This window comes from Protopterus annectens, chromosome 10.part0 (genome assembly GCF_019279795.1).
Source record: "Protopterus annectens isolate FY-2018-M chromosome 10.part0, PAN1.0, whole genome shotgun sequence".
Classification (NCBI taxonomy): domain Eukaryota; kingdom Metazoa; phylum Chordata; order Ceratodontiformes; family Protopteridae; genus Protopterus; species Protopterus annectens.
This window is the reverse complement of record NC_056744.1, coordinates 352,538,910-352,552,473: the sequence shown is the minus strand read 5'-3', so window position 1 is coordinate 352,552,473 and position 13,564 is coordinate 352,538,910. Positions and strand designations below refer to the sequence as shown.

The following is a 13,564-nucleotide window of genomic DNA, read 5'->3' as shown; positions in this document are numbered from 1 at the left end:
AGTCCTGCAGGAGAGAAGAAATGAGCTTTTTACGTGGCCTCCTGAAGAACCCTCAAGGTTCTTTGTCTTGGGGTCCTCAGCCAGCCAAAGTAGCAGAGAAACGCTCCAAGCCATCCGTTCTGAGTACGGAACAGACAAAAATCACTGAAAAGCCTTCGGCAATGTCTGTTCCCAGCACTGGTTTTGACAAAGCTAAGTCTCCGGCAGCTCCATCTCTGTCCTCGGAGCCAGGCTTGACCCATAAGAGATCAAGGTCTCCTCCTTTGGAGCCAGTACGCTCTGCTCCATAGTATTCTCTGCTTCAACCTGGAGCATGCAGTAACCAGTCCTCTTCACACTCCTCTCGGTCCTCCAGGCTTTCTGATCATGACGTGGAGAGAGTGGTCAACAGGGCTCCATAAGACACAGGCACTTTCTAAATTACTTTCGAGCCCAGCCCATAAGGAATTGGCTCCTTCCTCCCTTCCATGTTCTCCATAGATTTCAACTCTGACTCTCTTTGAGTTCGGAGCCAGAGTGCATGGAGGTCATGGTGGTGGAACTGTTTGCTCCAGTTTCTTCTCCCTTATCTATTCCGACTGCTCCGATCTCCTCGATATCTCAATCTGAGGTGTCTGGGTGCCGAAGCTCTCTCGCCGGCTCTGAGGGGGAAGTGACATCGGATCCCCTTTTCTGACCCCACTGTCCTTCTCGGAGCTTCAATGCAGCTGAGCTCTGCTCCTACATCAGCCTCTGAGCCGGCGGCTCCTACGACTCAAGACCATGGCGCCTCCGATGTGATAAGCGTGCTGTTTCCTGAGACTGCTCCACCCTCTGCTCCATTGGCTCCTTCTCCCTCTATGCCTGTGCCTGCCTTTGTCCCACCTCCTGCCTCCCAAGTGTAGGGAACCTGTGCCCCAGGACGGCCGACTGGGTGACCCCCACCTCTTCTGAAACCTCCCTCGAACATTCGGAGGAGGTCCCTCGGAAGAAGAAATGTAAGAGGAAGCATCTTGACTCCCCTGAGTCTATCACTTAGGATACAGACTTGGATGAATTGTAAGGATCCCCGCAGTCCCCCCTCTGAGGATGTCTTTTTCAGACATCTTGGAAATCCTTAGACCAGAGGGGTGGCTGGAAGTCCCTAGCCCTTTCTGAGGACAAGTCTGTCTACCTGGATGGATTTGGTTCCCGACCCTCCACCTCTTGGGTGTCTCCGCCTTTGACCCAGTTTTGTCTGTAGTGAGTCGAAAGGCGTGGAGCACAACAGAGACCATGGAACCAGTTCCAAGGAGACCAAAAAAATGTATTGCTGCACCAGAGAAGTCTTTCCTTTCAAAAGGGGTCCCTGTTGATGCCATGGTGGTGACAGCAACCTCTAAGAAGGAACTTGCAGAAACTTCCATCTGTCCATCCACCGAGCAAAGAGTCTCGAACGATGGACAGGTATGGGAAGTGGATGTTTTCTTCAGCCACATTTACTCTAGGGTTGCTGAATTACTTCTCATTTCACACTACTTCAGGGGGATCTCCTGAAGGAGCTTGGAGATGCCCTGCAAGATCCTACAGCTGATGGGAGTTGTGATAAGGCAGCTTGCGACCTTTACCTCTGTGGTTAACTCATCCATGAGGCTCATTTCTTATGTGGCAGATGGAGTGAGTAGGGCAGCAGGTACCGGAGTAGCTTTGCGGAGACACTCCTGGATGCGCCTTTGTCAATTTGCGGAACATTTTAAGTCTTTATTTACCAACACCCCTTCGATGGCTCGTCCTTGTTCGGGCGTCTGGTAAAAGACTCTCACCAGGTGTGAAGAGGATGGCAAGACTCTCTGCCGTAGGAGTCAGTTTTTCCACTCCATCTAGACCCTATCCTAAGGATCAGAAGAGTGGAAAAATGTGGTTCTGAAAATCCCAGGGATCTTCGCCTGACATGCATGGAAATTTTTTCCACAGGGGCAGAGGGGGAAACTACTGAAGATGCCGCCCTCGCAGCAGAAGGGGTTCGCAGCAGCAGGGCAACAGAGATTCTTTCTTTTCTAGGCCCTTCCAGCAGTCCTATCCAGGGGTTACAAAATTCCCTCTTCTCGGTCCCCCAAATAACAAACTTTCTATCCCAGATGATGTTCAGTCTTCGGGATCATGCAATCCTAGAGGTTCAAAGATTGCTAGAAAAAGAGCCATCCAGGAAGTCCCTGCAGACCAAATCGGATCCGGAACTTACTCAAGGTTCTTTTTAGTTCCAAAAAAGACCGGGAACTGGAGACCCCTTTATAATTTCTGCGAACTAAACCAATTGGTAAAAAAGACTAAGTTCCGGATGGTAACACTGCAGTCCATTCTTCCTTCCTGGGTCAGGGCAATTGGATGTGCTCCATAGATCAGGACGCGTACTACCATATAAAAATGGACAGGCAATCCAGGAGATTCCTACGCTTCCAGCTGGGAGCCAGTCATTATCAGTTCAGGGCCCTGTCCTTTGGTCTCACCACAGCCCCCAGGGTGTTCATGTGTATGGAAGAGGTCATGGTTCACCTGAGGCGTCTAGAATTCCAGGTGTTTCCATATCTAGACGACTGGCTCTTTGCTGCTACCACAGAGCATCAACTGATCAAAACACGGGACTACACAATCCAGACTTGTTCCCAGTTGGGCATCACCATAAACTACGAAAAGTCTGCCTTTTTGCCTTGTCAATCTATTACCTTTATAGGGGCAGACTCTGATACAAGACTCATGATAGCAAAACTGCCTCAAGACAAGGTGTCAGCCATTCGTCAGCAAGCTTCGTTTCTCCTAAAGAAGATGAGAGTTCAGGCAAGACAAGTTTTTATAAGTATTAGGCTCAATGGCTGCAGCAATTATGCTAGTTCCCTTAGCTCGCTTCCACATGCGGATTCTACAGTGGCTTTTCACTCAATGGTCTTTCTAGGATTTGCCAATGTCACACATGGTCTTAATCACAGGATCTTGCACAAAGGACCTACTATGGTGGCTTGTCTCCCCCCAGGTGACTCTGGGTAGACCCTTTCTAGACCCCCGTCCGGTAGCCACAGTGACCACGGATGCTTCCCAGATAGGATGGGGGGGCATTATCTGGGACGGACTGTCCAGGGAATGTGGCAACCTTACGAGTACCATTTGCACATCAGTGTTCTAGAAATGAGCGGTGATTCTGGCTTTGCAAGCACTTCAAGACTCTCTCTACCTGCTGGGATCATTCCAATCCAGACAGAATGTCAGTGGTATGGTGGTACATCAACAAGCAGGGCAGAACCAGATCTTATCCCTTGTGTCGGGAGGCGCTTTGAGTATGGCAATGGGCGATGTCTTCCCAACATTCTCTGATTGACACGCATTCCTGGAAAATCCAACGTAATAGCGGTCAAGCTCAGCAGGGCTATCCTCATGCCTCACGAGTGGTCCCTGAAGCAAGAAGTTGCAGACTTGATTTTCCACAAATAGGGCCAGCCATGCTGCAGTCATTTTGCCACTCACCTAAACTACAAATGCAGCAGCTACTTCACCCTAGTTCCCCCTCCAGGACAGTCACCCAGGGATGCACTTGCTTACGATTGGCCTCCGGGGCTACTGTATGCCTTTCCATCTTTCCCTCTCATTCCAAACGTACTTCAGAAAGCAAAGTCGCTGGGTTGCAAACTCATCCTCATTGCTCCCTACTGGCCTTGTCCGATATGGTTTCTGTTTCTTCGCCATCTTCAACTGGAGACTTGGATACTGGACCCAGTTCCGGATCTCCTGATGCATCAGTCAGGTGGGCTTCACCCATCCCTCCAAACTCTCAAGCTGATTGCTTGGGTTACTCCACTTCCAGTTTTAGCCAGGCTCCCAAACATTTCCCCTGCTGTACATCACATCCTAGTGTCCGCCCACTACCAGGAGGATTTACACTAGCAAATGGAAGAGGTTCTCTTATTGGGTGAAGAGTAATAACATTGATCCATTTATGGATCCTGTTCATAAGACTCTTGACTTTCTAGCCGTAACCTTCGAAAAAGGGGCAGCTGCAGCTACTGTTGGGGTCCAACTTGGTGCCATCTTCAATTTTCATGTAGGAGAATTGAGTTCTAACATTGTCCCATAAGTTGTGCAGAGCATTCTTACGAGGTACAACCCTTTTTTTATGGCCCCCTGGTAAGAGAACCCCCCCCACCCTAAACTTGGTTTTAGCTTCAATTTGGTTCTGCCACCATTTGAGCCAACGTCATCTTACCCACTGAAGTTTCTATCTTGGAAAACCCTCTTTGTGGTTGCTATAACCTCAGCTAGACTGGTTTCTGAATTACCTGCTTTGTCTGTTCACCCGACGTGTCTCATTTTTTCACAAAGATAGTCTCTCTTGGGACCAGTTCTTTTTCTTGCCAAAGATTTTTTTCAGAGTATAACTTAAATCAGTCCATTGAGCTTCCTGTGTTTCCCAATTATGGCAAAAAGGCAGAGTATAGCTTACACCAATTGGATGTTCATAGACAATTACATTTTTATTTACACAGGACCAAAGACCTCAGAAGATCAGACGAATTGTTTATATTCTTTGCTGACAATAAACGAGGTTATCCAGTTTCAAAAGTGACCTTATCAAAATGGCTGTTGGACACAATCCGTTATTCTTATGATTTGCGTAAGCCCCAGAGGACATTCAGCCAGAGCCTTAGCCACCTCTGTTGTCTTCGAGCGAAATTGCCTTTATATTCAATCCTGTGCATCAGCAACATGGTCAAATCCTCTTACCTTTATCACTCATTACAAAGTGGATGTGGTCTCCCAGAATATGGCATCCTTTGGTTCCACGGTCCTGAAGAGTTTGTTCCAGTGAGCCACTCAAGAACCAGGTGCTGGGGTCGAGGTCCCAACCAGCAAGAATGAAGGCGAGATGGGACAAAACGCAAAGAAGTTGTGTACCTACCATAACATTCCATGTTTGTTGTCCTTCATCTTGCCTTCCTTCTTGCATCTCCCTCTTCCTGGAGGTTCGAGAGGAGTTTTTTATTGGTTACACTGGCTGAGTTTCCTGCTGACATACCAGGTTAGTTAACCATGCATTGTCTCTTCCTCTTTCCTTCCTACCTTTAGATGTATAAGAGCTTAGTAAAATTGATGTTAAGTTGTCAATCTCGCCTTCATTCTTGCTGGATGGGTTCGGAGCCGATCCTCGGCTCCGACTCGGCACTTGCTTTAGCTTAGGAACTCTTTTTACCAGCTCGAGGCAACCCTATATCCCATGATGCAAGGCGGAACTACCTCAGATCTCGTTTGCCGCTTAGCGAAAGAGGTCTCCTTTGCCAGCTGAGGTAAGTGATTTTCTGGTAAAATCAGAAAAAGCTTAGTTAGGAATTTATTTTCCCCTTTTAGTCTTAGTATAGTCTGTAGTATATTACAGCCTACCCTATTCCCTTCCTTTCAAATTTTATAACCCTTTTTTATAACCTTTAGTATAAAGTTTTCAGTTAGGCCTAAAACCCTATTGGTTAATCCCTTCCTGTGTGTTGTGTGTAGGGGATTAATTTGTGTGTTTGTTGGGGTTTGTGTGTGTTACTTCCTCCTAGGATATGTCTAGGGAGGGCAAGGTCTCAGGCTTTAAGAAGTGTGACCAGTGCTGTCAGAAAATGTCTGACAGACGGTCACACTTCTTGTGTGTACTGCCTGGGGCCTTTGCACCTGCAGGACTCCTGTGCTTTGTGTCACGCTTTTAGCCAGAGAGTCCTGCAGGAAAGGAGGAATAAGCTTATCCTCCGAGGCTTACTTAAGCCAGAAGGTTCTCCCTCTAAAGCAGGGTCTGGGAAACCTTCTAAACCACCGAAGGCTCAGGCTTCAGTATCCAAGCCTCCTCCGGTGGCTTCGGCTCCGTCGGAGCCGATGCATCTACCGTTAAAGTAGTAGGGTCGGCGCCGGCTGGCTCCGATACCTTCTCTACTGTGGCCTTGTCGGCTCCGGCTGGAGCCGACACTTTATCCAGCATCGGAGCCGAGAAACCTTCGGCTCCATCTGGAGTTCAGGGGACTTCGGCTCCGATGGCTTCGACCCGTAAGAGATCTCGGTCCCCTTCGATACTGAGTATCCATTCGGCTCCGGGGTCTCCTCTTTTGTCGGAGCGGAGCCATCGGAGCCGATCTTCGAGATCTTCCAGGCTGTCTGACCACGACTTAGAGAGGGTGGTAAGCAGGCTGTTGAAGTCTCAGGCACTGGCCCAAATGCTCCATAGCCCGTCTCAACAGAGTTCGCTATAGCCTTACCCCTTGAACTTCCTCCTCCGACTCCACACCAGAGTTCGGAGCCGGAGCTTCGGGACAGCGACTGTTTCGATGCCGAGCCGATACATCCTTCGGCTCCGTCGTCCTCGGCTCCGATCTCCTCCTTGAGGCCTTCCTTGGAGGGATCCGGTCATCGCGTTTCCACTGTCGGCTCCGAGGGGGCTAGTGGCATCGGACCCTTGTCCGACCCCGCTCTCCCTCTCGGGGCTTCGGCTTTGGTAAGCTCGGTGCCGACATCGGCCTCTGAGCCTTCCCTCTCATTGGAGCCGGGAATTCCTGTTTCTTCGGAGCGGGGATATTCCGGTCTCCCGGGGAGGGGAGCCTTTGAGGTGATGAGGAGTGTCCTGGCCTCTGAGCCTGGTCAACGGTCTATCCCTCTAGCTCCTCCCTCATCAGTGCCTGCAGACGCTTCTTGCCAGCCTCTTGCTCTCAGGCCCAGGGATCCATCGCCCCAGGTTTCCCCACTGGGAATTTCCTCCTCTTCCGAGGTTTCTCCTGATCCTGCAGGGGAATCCCCTTGGAAGAGGACGTGTAAGAGGAAACACACAGACTCCCCTGAGTCTACTACATCTGATACCGACTTAGATGAGTCGGAGGGTTCCCAACGGTCCCCCTCTGAGGATGTCTCCTTTTCAGACATCCTTGAGCTCCTCAAACAGAGGGGGAATTGGCCCTCCATTGATCCCTCCGAGGATGAGTCGGTATACCTGGAGGCTTTTGGATCCCGACCCTCCACCTCCTGGGTGTCTCTGCCTTTCGACCCACTTATGCAGGTAGTGGCTCGGAAAGCGTGGGCGGCTCCAGATTCTGTGGAACCTGTCCCCAGAAGACCATCCAAATTAATTACGGCCCCTTCGGACAAACAGTTCCTTTCCAAGGGTGTCTCGGTGGATGCTATGGTGGTGGCGGCTGCCACTAAGAAGGAACTGGCGGGTCCTTCAGTACCTGTCCATTCTCCTAATAAGGACTCTAGGACCATGGACAGGTATGGAAACGGATGTTTTCTTCAGCGACCTTTGCTATGCGTTCGCTGAATTATCTTTGTCACTTCACCAGGCTTCAACGAGATGTTCTCAAGGAACTGGGAGAAGTAGTCCAGGATCGTTCTGCTGCTGGGGCTCAGGAAAAGATTGCCTCGCAGCTTGCAATCCTGAATTCCATATCTAACTCCTCCATGCGGCTCATATCCTATGCGGCCGATGGAGCGAGCAGGGCCGCAGGCACAGGAGTTGCTCTTAGACGCCAAGCCTGGATGCGGCTTTGTAATTTTGCGGACCCCTTTAAGGCGTCCTTCACTAATACCCCCTTTGATGGTTCGGCTTTGTTCGGACCTCGGGTGAAGGATACCTTGACCAGGTGTGAGCAGGACGGTAAAACTCTTTCTGCCGTTGGAGTCCAGTTTTCCACTCCTTCTAGACCATACCCCAAGGGTCAGAAGGGGGGGGGAGATGTGGTTCCGTAAAGCCCAAGGAGCTACACCGGACACACGTGGTCAGTTTACCCCAGAGGCAGAGGGGTAACAATAATAGACGCCCTAGAGGCAGGGGGTCCTCAGAACCAGGGCAACAGGGAGTCTGTTCCTGAGAAGCCCTTTCAGCATCCCTGAGGTGTTGCCCGACTGTCCACCCTTGGAGGCAGTCGGGGGAAGGTTTTCGCTGTACCCAGTAGCCTGGCAATCCCTATCTCAAGAGATGTGGGTACAGTCGATCATATCCGAGGGTTACAAAATCCCCTTCGAAAGGTTTCCGCACTCTACAGTCCCTTCCAGACATCTCACCCGGTCAAAGGGATTTGGCAGAACAGGAGGTTTCAAAGCTCCTAAAAAAAAGAGCCGTCCAGACTGTGCCAGCAGACCAGGTAGGATCCGGCGTCTACTTGAGATTCTTTTTGGTCCCCAAAAGGACGGGAGATTGGAGACCAATATTAGACCTGAGCAATCTGAACAGATTTGTCAAGAAGGCAAGATTCCGGATGGTCACGCTTCAGTCCATTCTGCCCTTTCTGGGCAAGGACAACTGGATGTGCTCTATAGACCTTCAGGATGCGTACTATCACATAAAGATTCACAGACGCTCCAGAAGGTTTCTCCGCTTTCGGCTAGGGACCAGTAATTACCAATTCAGAGCCCTGCCCTTTGGCCTCACTTCAGCCGCCAGAGTGTTTACCAAATGCATGGCAGTGGTCACAGCTCATCTGAGACGTCAAGGATTCCAGGTGTTTCCCTATTTGGGCGACTGGCTCCTCTCCGCCACCACCAAGTGTCAGCTTCTTCAGTCCAGAGACTACACTCTACAGCTTTGCAGGAGTTTGGGAATTTCAGTAAATTTCGAAAAATCTTCTCTGCTGCCTTGCCAATCTATCACCTTTTATAGGCGCAGAATTAAACACCGTCAAAATGTTAGCCAGACTAACAGATCAAAGAATTCCTAGACATCCAAAAATTCGTTCGGCTTCTTTTGCAAAGCAACAAGATCAAAGCCAGATTTATACTGAAGGTTCTAGGTCTTATGGCTGCGGCCATTGTTCTTCTACCACTGGCTCGCTTCCACATGCGTCTTCTGCAGTGGATGCTATTCACGCAGTGGTCGTACCACAGTCTCCCGATGAGGCACGAAGTCTTGGTAACACAGTCGCGAGCTCATCTGAACTGGTGGATATCTTCCCTCTTCTTCATCAGGGCCGACCCTTTATTCCCCTCCTCCAGTTGCCACAGTCACTACGGATGCCTCTCTGATCGGGTGGGGGCATTATCAGGGCAGGATGGTCCACGGACGTGGCAACCCATAGAATACCATCTGCACATAAATGTCCTGGAGATGAGAGCAGTGCTTTTCACGCTGCAAGGCCTCAACGACTTTCTTCCCACGGGACTATTGCAGTACAGACGGACAACATGTCCGTAGTCTGGTACATCAACAAACAGGGCGGGACCAGGTCCTATCCGTTATGTCGAGAAGCTCTCAGACTTTGGCAGTGGGCGATCTCTTCTCAGCGGTTTCTGATAGCAACGCACATCCCCGGCAGGTCCAACCTATTAGCGGACAGGCTGAGCAGATCCATTCTGATGCCTCACGAGTGGTCTCTCAATCAATCTGTAGTGGATCAGATTTTTCTGAAGTGGGGCACTCCTTGTTGCGATCTTTTTGCTACTCCTCAAAACAACAAGTGCCCCGATTTTCTTCACTCTCTTTCCCCTTCCAGGCCAACCTCAAAGAGACTCTCTAACCCAGGATTGGCCCCGGGGACTTCTGTACGCTTTTCCTCCTTTTCCCTTGATTCCACAAGTCATTCAGAAAGCTACCGTTTTGAGAGCCAAGTTGATCCTCATTGCCCCATATTGGCCTCGACAAATTTGGTTTCCGTCTCTGCATAGTCACCTTCTGGTGCAGCCCTGGCATCTGGACCCAGTTCCGGATCTCTTGATCCACCAATCGGGTCAGCAGCACCGGGCCATTCATTCTCTCAACCTCACTGCTTGGTTGCTCCACTTCCTACCCTAGCCAGGCTACCGATGATTTCGGACTCAGAGACATTTTAGTCTCTTCCTTGAAGTCGTCCACTAGGACTGTTTATGCTAGCAAGTGGCGGCGTTTTCTATTTGGGCAATTCCAGAAATATTGACCCCTTTACTGCTCCTGTACATTCGGTTTAGATTTCCTGGCGGAGGTTTTTCATTCAGGATCCTCGTCATCTACAGTCAAAGTACAACTGGCTGCTATTTCTAAGTATCATGTTGGCCTGCATGACAATAACATTATGTCTCATAGGTTATGCAAGGCCTTTCTGAGAGGAGTTTTCCTCCTAAAACCACCTATAAAGCATCCTCCTCCGCAATGGGATCTAAACTTAATGTTGGCATCCTTGATACTACCTCCCTTCAACCGTCTGCTTCATGTTCTTTGAAGTTATTGACCTGGAAAACTATATTTTTACTGGCTGTCACTTCTGCAAGAAGGGTTTCCGAGATTCAAGCTCTCTGCATTCGTTCCCCTTATTTGGTTTTTCATAAGGACAGGGTATCATTAAGAACTAACCCTTCCTTTCTCCCCAAAGTCGTATCTCAAACCAACATTAACCAATCTATAGACCTACCAGTCTTTTTCCCAAACTATTCCGACAGAGCTGAACAGAAACTGCATTTTTTTGGATGTCCATCGTCAGCTCGGGTACTATTTGCATAGAACTAAACAATTCAGAAAATCGGACCAATTATTTGTCTCCTATGCAGAAAACAGGATAGGTCTTCCAGTATCTAAAGTGACCTTATCCAGATGGTTGACTTCCACTATTTCCTATGTGTACTCTCTCAGGGGCAAACAGCTATCTTCTAAGCCAAAAGCACACTCAACCAGGAGTCTATCCACTTCTGCAGCTTTTCAGGATAGACTACCCATTGATACCATTTGTGCAGCAGCTACTTGGGCTACGCCCCATACCTTTGTCTCTCATTACAAGTTGGACTTGGCCTCCAGAGATAGGGCCAGTTTTGGTTCCACAGTTCTCAAGAGTCTGTTCCATTGAGCCACCCGGGATACAGGTGCTAGGGACGCGGTCCCATCCAGCAAGAATGAAGGCGAGATTGACAACTTAACATTTAGAAGTTATGTACCTACCGTAACGTTCCATGTTGGTTGTCTTCTCTCGCCTTCTTTCTTGCGTCCCTCCCTCCTTCCCCCTGGCCTGGACAGATCTTGAAGAGTTCCTATTAGGTTGTTTCCTCCGGAGTCTTCATATGAGGACTTCTATTAGGAACTTGTGTTCCTAATTATGTTAGGATAGTCTTTAGCAGGGTAGGTTAGCTACCAAATGAGATCTGAGGTAGTTCCGCCTTGCATCATGGGATATAGGGTTGCCTCGAGCTGGTAAAAGGAGTTCCTAAGCTAAAGCAAGTGCCGAGTCGGAGCCGAGGATCGGCTCCGAACCCATCCAGCAAGAAAGAAGGCGAGAGAAGACAACTAACATGGAACGTTATGGTAGGTACATAACTTCTAATTTTTTATTATGTATGTCTAGTGTGGGTTATTACAGATGAGATCTGGGTAGCTGACGCTAGGCATGTTGGGATAAGGGGTAGCCACGAGTAGCTGACGCTAGGCATGTTGGGATAAGGGGTAGCCACGAGCCAGTAAAGGCTCTCGAGCTATAGTAAACCGGCTGAGTCGGAGCTGAGGATCGGTACTTAAACCAGCAAGAAGGAAGGCGAGATGGAGAATGAACATGGAACGCTATGGTGGGTACATAACTACTTTTTTTTTTTTTTTCCCCAGAAATGTGTACACATGGGGAAAGGTGGGGGGGGGGGTCGAGAGAGGGACTGCAGTGTCTTGTACTATTTTTCTTGCAATGAAGAAAACGAAGCTACAGAGTAGCAAATTGATACAAAGTGTTCCAGCATTGCAAGGTTGCTAGCTTTTGATAAGGATCTGAAGTTGATAGACCTGAATAGGGTATCTCCAGCTTCAGAGGCTTAAGCAGATTTTTCTTCTGTAAGTGTAATCTGTTATGCTTGTCTGATTTTACTTGGTTGTGTTTAACAAACTGTCATCATGTTGATTTTTCACTATATGTAAATGATATGAGGGCTGTTTTGCAGACGCAGGTTAAATGGGTCTTATCAATCCCCATTTGTGTCTGAGGGAGGCAGGGCTTCTCCTCCCCTTCCTTGACTTTCATTTGTTGATGTGGAGGGAAATGTATCGGTGCAAACTGACGGGAACAAGGAACAGCAGCTAGTGTTGGTCTGTTAGTTGAGGAAACCTTGCTGGTTCTTGTCCATGTCATCCTGTGAAGCAGTGTATTTGACTTCTTTTGGTGTTGCCACCCTTTTCGGTGGCAGGGTTTAAAGTTGAAGTTTTGTCTGACACTTTCTGCATCTTTGGGGCAGGGGAGTTGGTCGAGGCCCAGTATGTTAGTGGCTGGTATGGTTATTGGATCTGATGTTTGGTGTCGCAACACACCTTGTCCCCATGTTGGTTGCAGATTTACTTGGTGCTGGTGGAATTTCCTGATTGGACCCTTATTTATAAGTGTTGCACAGTACAATGTTAAGGCTGTCCTTTGCACTGGCTACTGCTGGGGATTTGAGACAACCCTTTTTCTGCTCCTTCAGTGTCTCATTCCCACTGCAGTGTGGATAGAGGGTCAGAAAAACTGCAGCTGCTGTCTTGGGGATGGCTTTTAATTGGCTTCCAAATTTGTGAAAACCTACTCACGGAGAATGCAGAAAGCTAATGTATAAGCAAACTGTTTGATTTCCCCGGTTTCCCATTTCAGACACCAAAGATGGTGATGAAAGTGGTTTCCAAAACTTTGGGGAAGTTTTAGAGATTATTTGAAAGTGAGGTGATAATAGCCTCTTCATCTTCCTCCCCTGAGAAGATTCAAAACCAGACTACACTCAACTCATTTTGGATCCCCCCCCCCTCGGTGTCTCGCTCTGTGTCTGTCGGTGTCTCGCTCTGTGTCTGTCGGTGTCTCGCTCGCTTTCAAGAAATCCAGAACTGTAGGTCACTGTGGGAAACATTTTTATAAATTGTCCACACTTTCTGCTTTGGACCAGTTGCCTGAGGATGACCTTGGTTTCTTGAGTGGCAGCTGTTATCTGATTATCTGTTTTTTTCTTGCTCCTGGCATAGGTTGAGAGTAGAGCAGTGGGGGCAGCGGGTACGAGCATTACTGTAGGGTGATGCAGTTTGCCACATCTAATTAGTATTGCTGAAAATTTCAAGGCTATTTTAAATTTCTTTTTAATGGCACTTGCCTTTTGGTGCTTCAAATAGAGGCTATAAGAGGGTGAGGTGTGGCAAGGCTATCGCAGCTGCAGGGGGGTTCTGCTTTGAGAGATCACAATAGGCTATCAATGGAGTCAGTGGTTCAGCAGGTGGTGCAGTCGCCTGTAACGCTGGAAGACCAAAAGGCTGTGGGTTCACGTCTTACTGGTGAGTTGGATTCCATTTTGTCTTGTTCCCGAGTTTCTCCAGAAAGTTCATGTTAAGTAAAAGTAGTTTTTAATGGCCTTTTTTGCCACAGAGGTTTGGTTCCCTCTTCTGCAGAGGAGCCCCTTCCTCAGAGGCCTTCAAGAACGCTTCATGCATTTGGCATGCCTCAGCCAGACCTTCATTCCCTTTCACTAGCAGCTGAATTTCTCCACCTCTGCTATTTGCCAAGGACACTGCGTACCTTAAGATTTTCCAAATCTGCATCTGTGCTGTGCTTTTCTGTTCCTGTGCTAGTTGTCCTAGACTGTTTTCCTCAATTTTTTTGTGCACTCTGGCTTTGGTGGTGGTTGTTTGTTGAGGTGCGCCTTTCAACCATAT

The 13,564-nt window shown here is 48.7% G+C and overlaps 1 protein-coding gene across 1 annotated transcript in view; it reads left to right on the top strand.

Annotated features, from left to right (window-relative positions):
- The window catches only part of PRRC2C (proline rich coiled-coil 2C), a 2,776,386-nt gene that overhangs the window by 49,243 nt on the left and 2,713,579 nt on the right, over window positions 1-13,564 (top strand). The window lies entirely within an intron of this gene.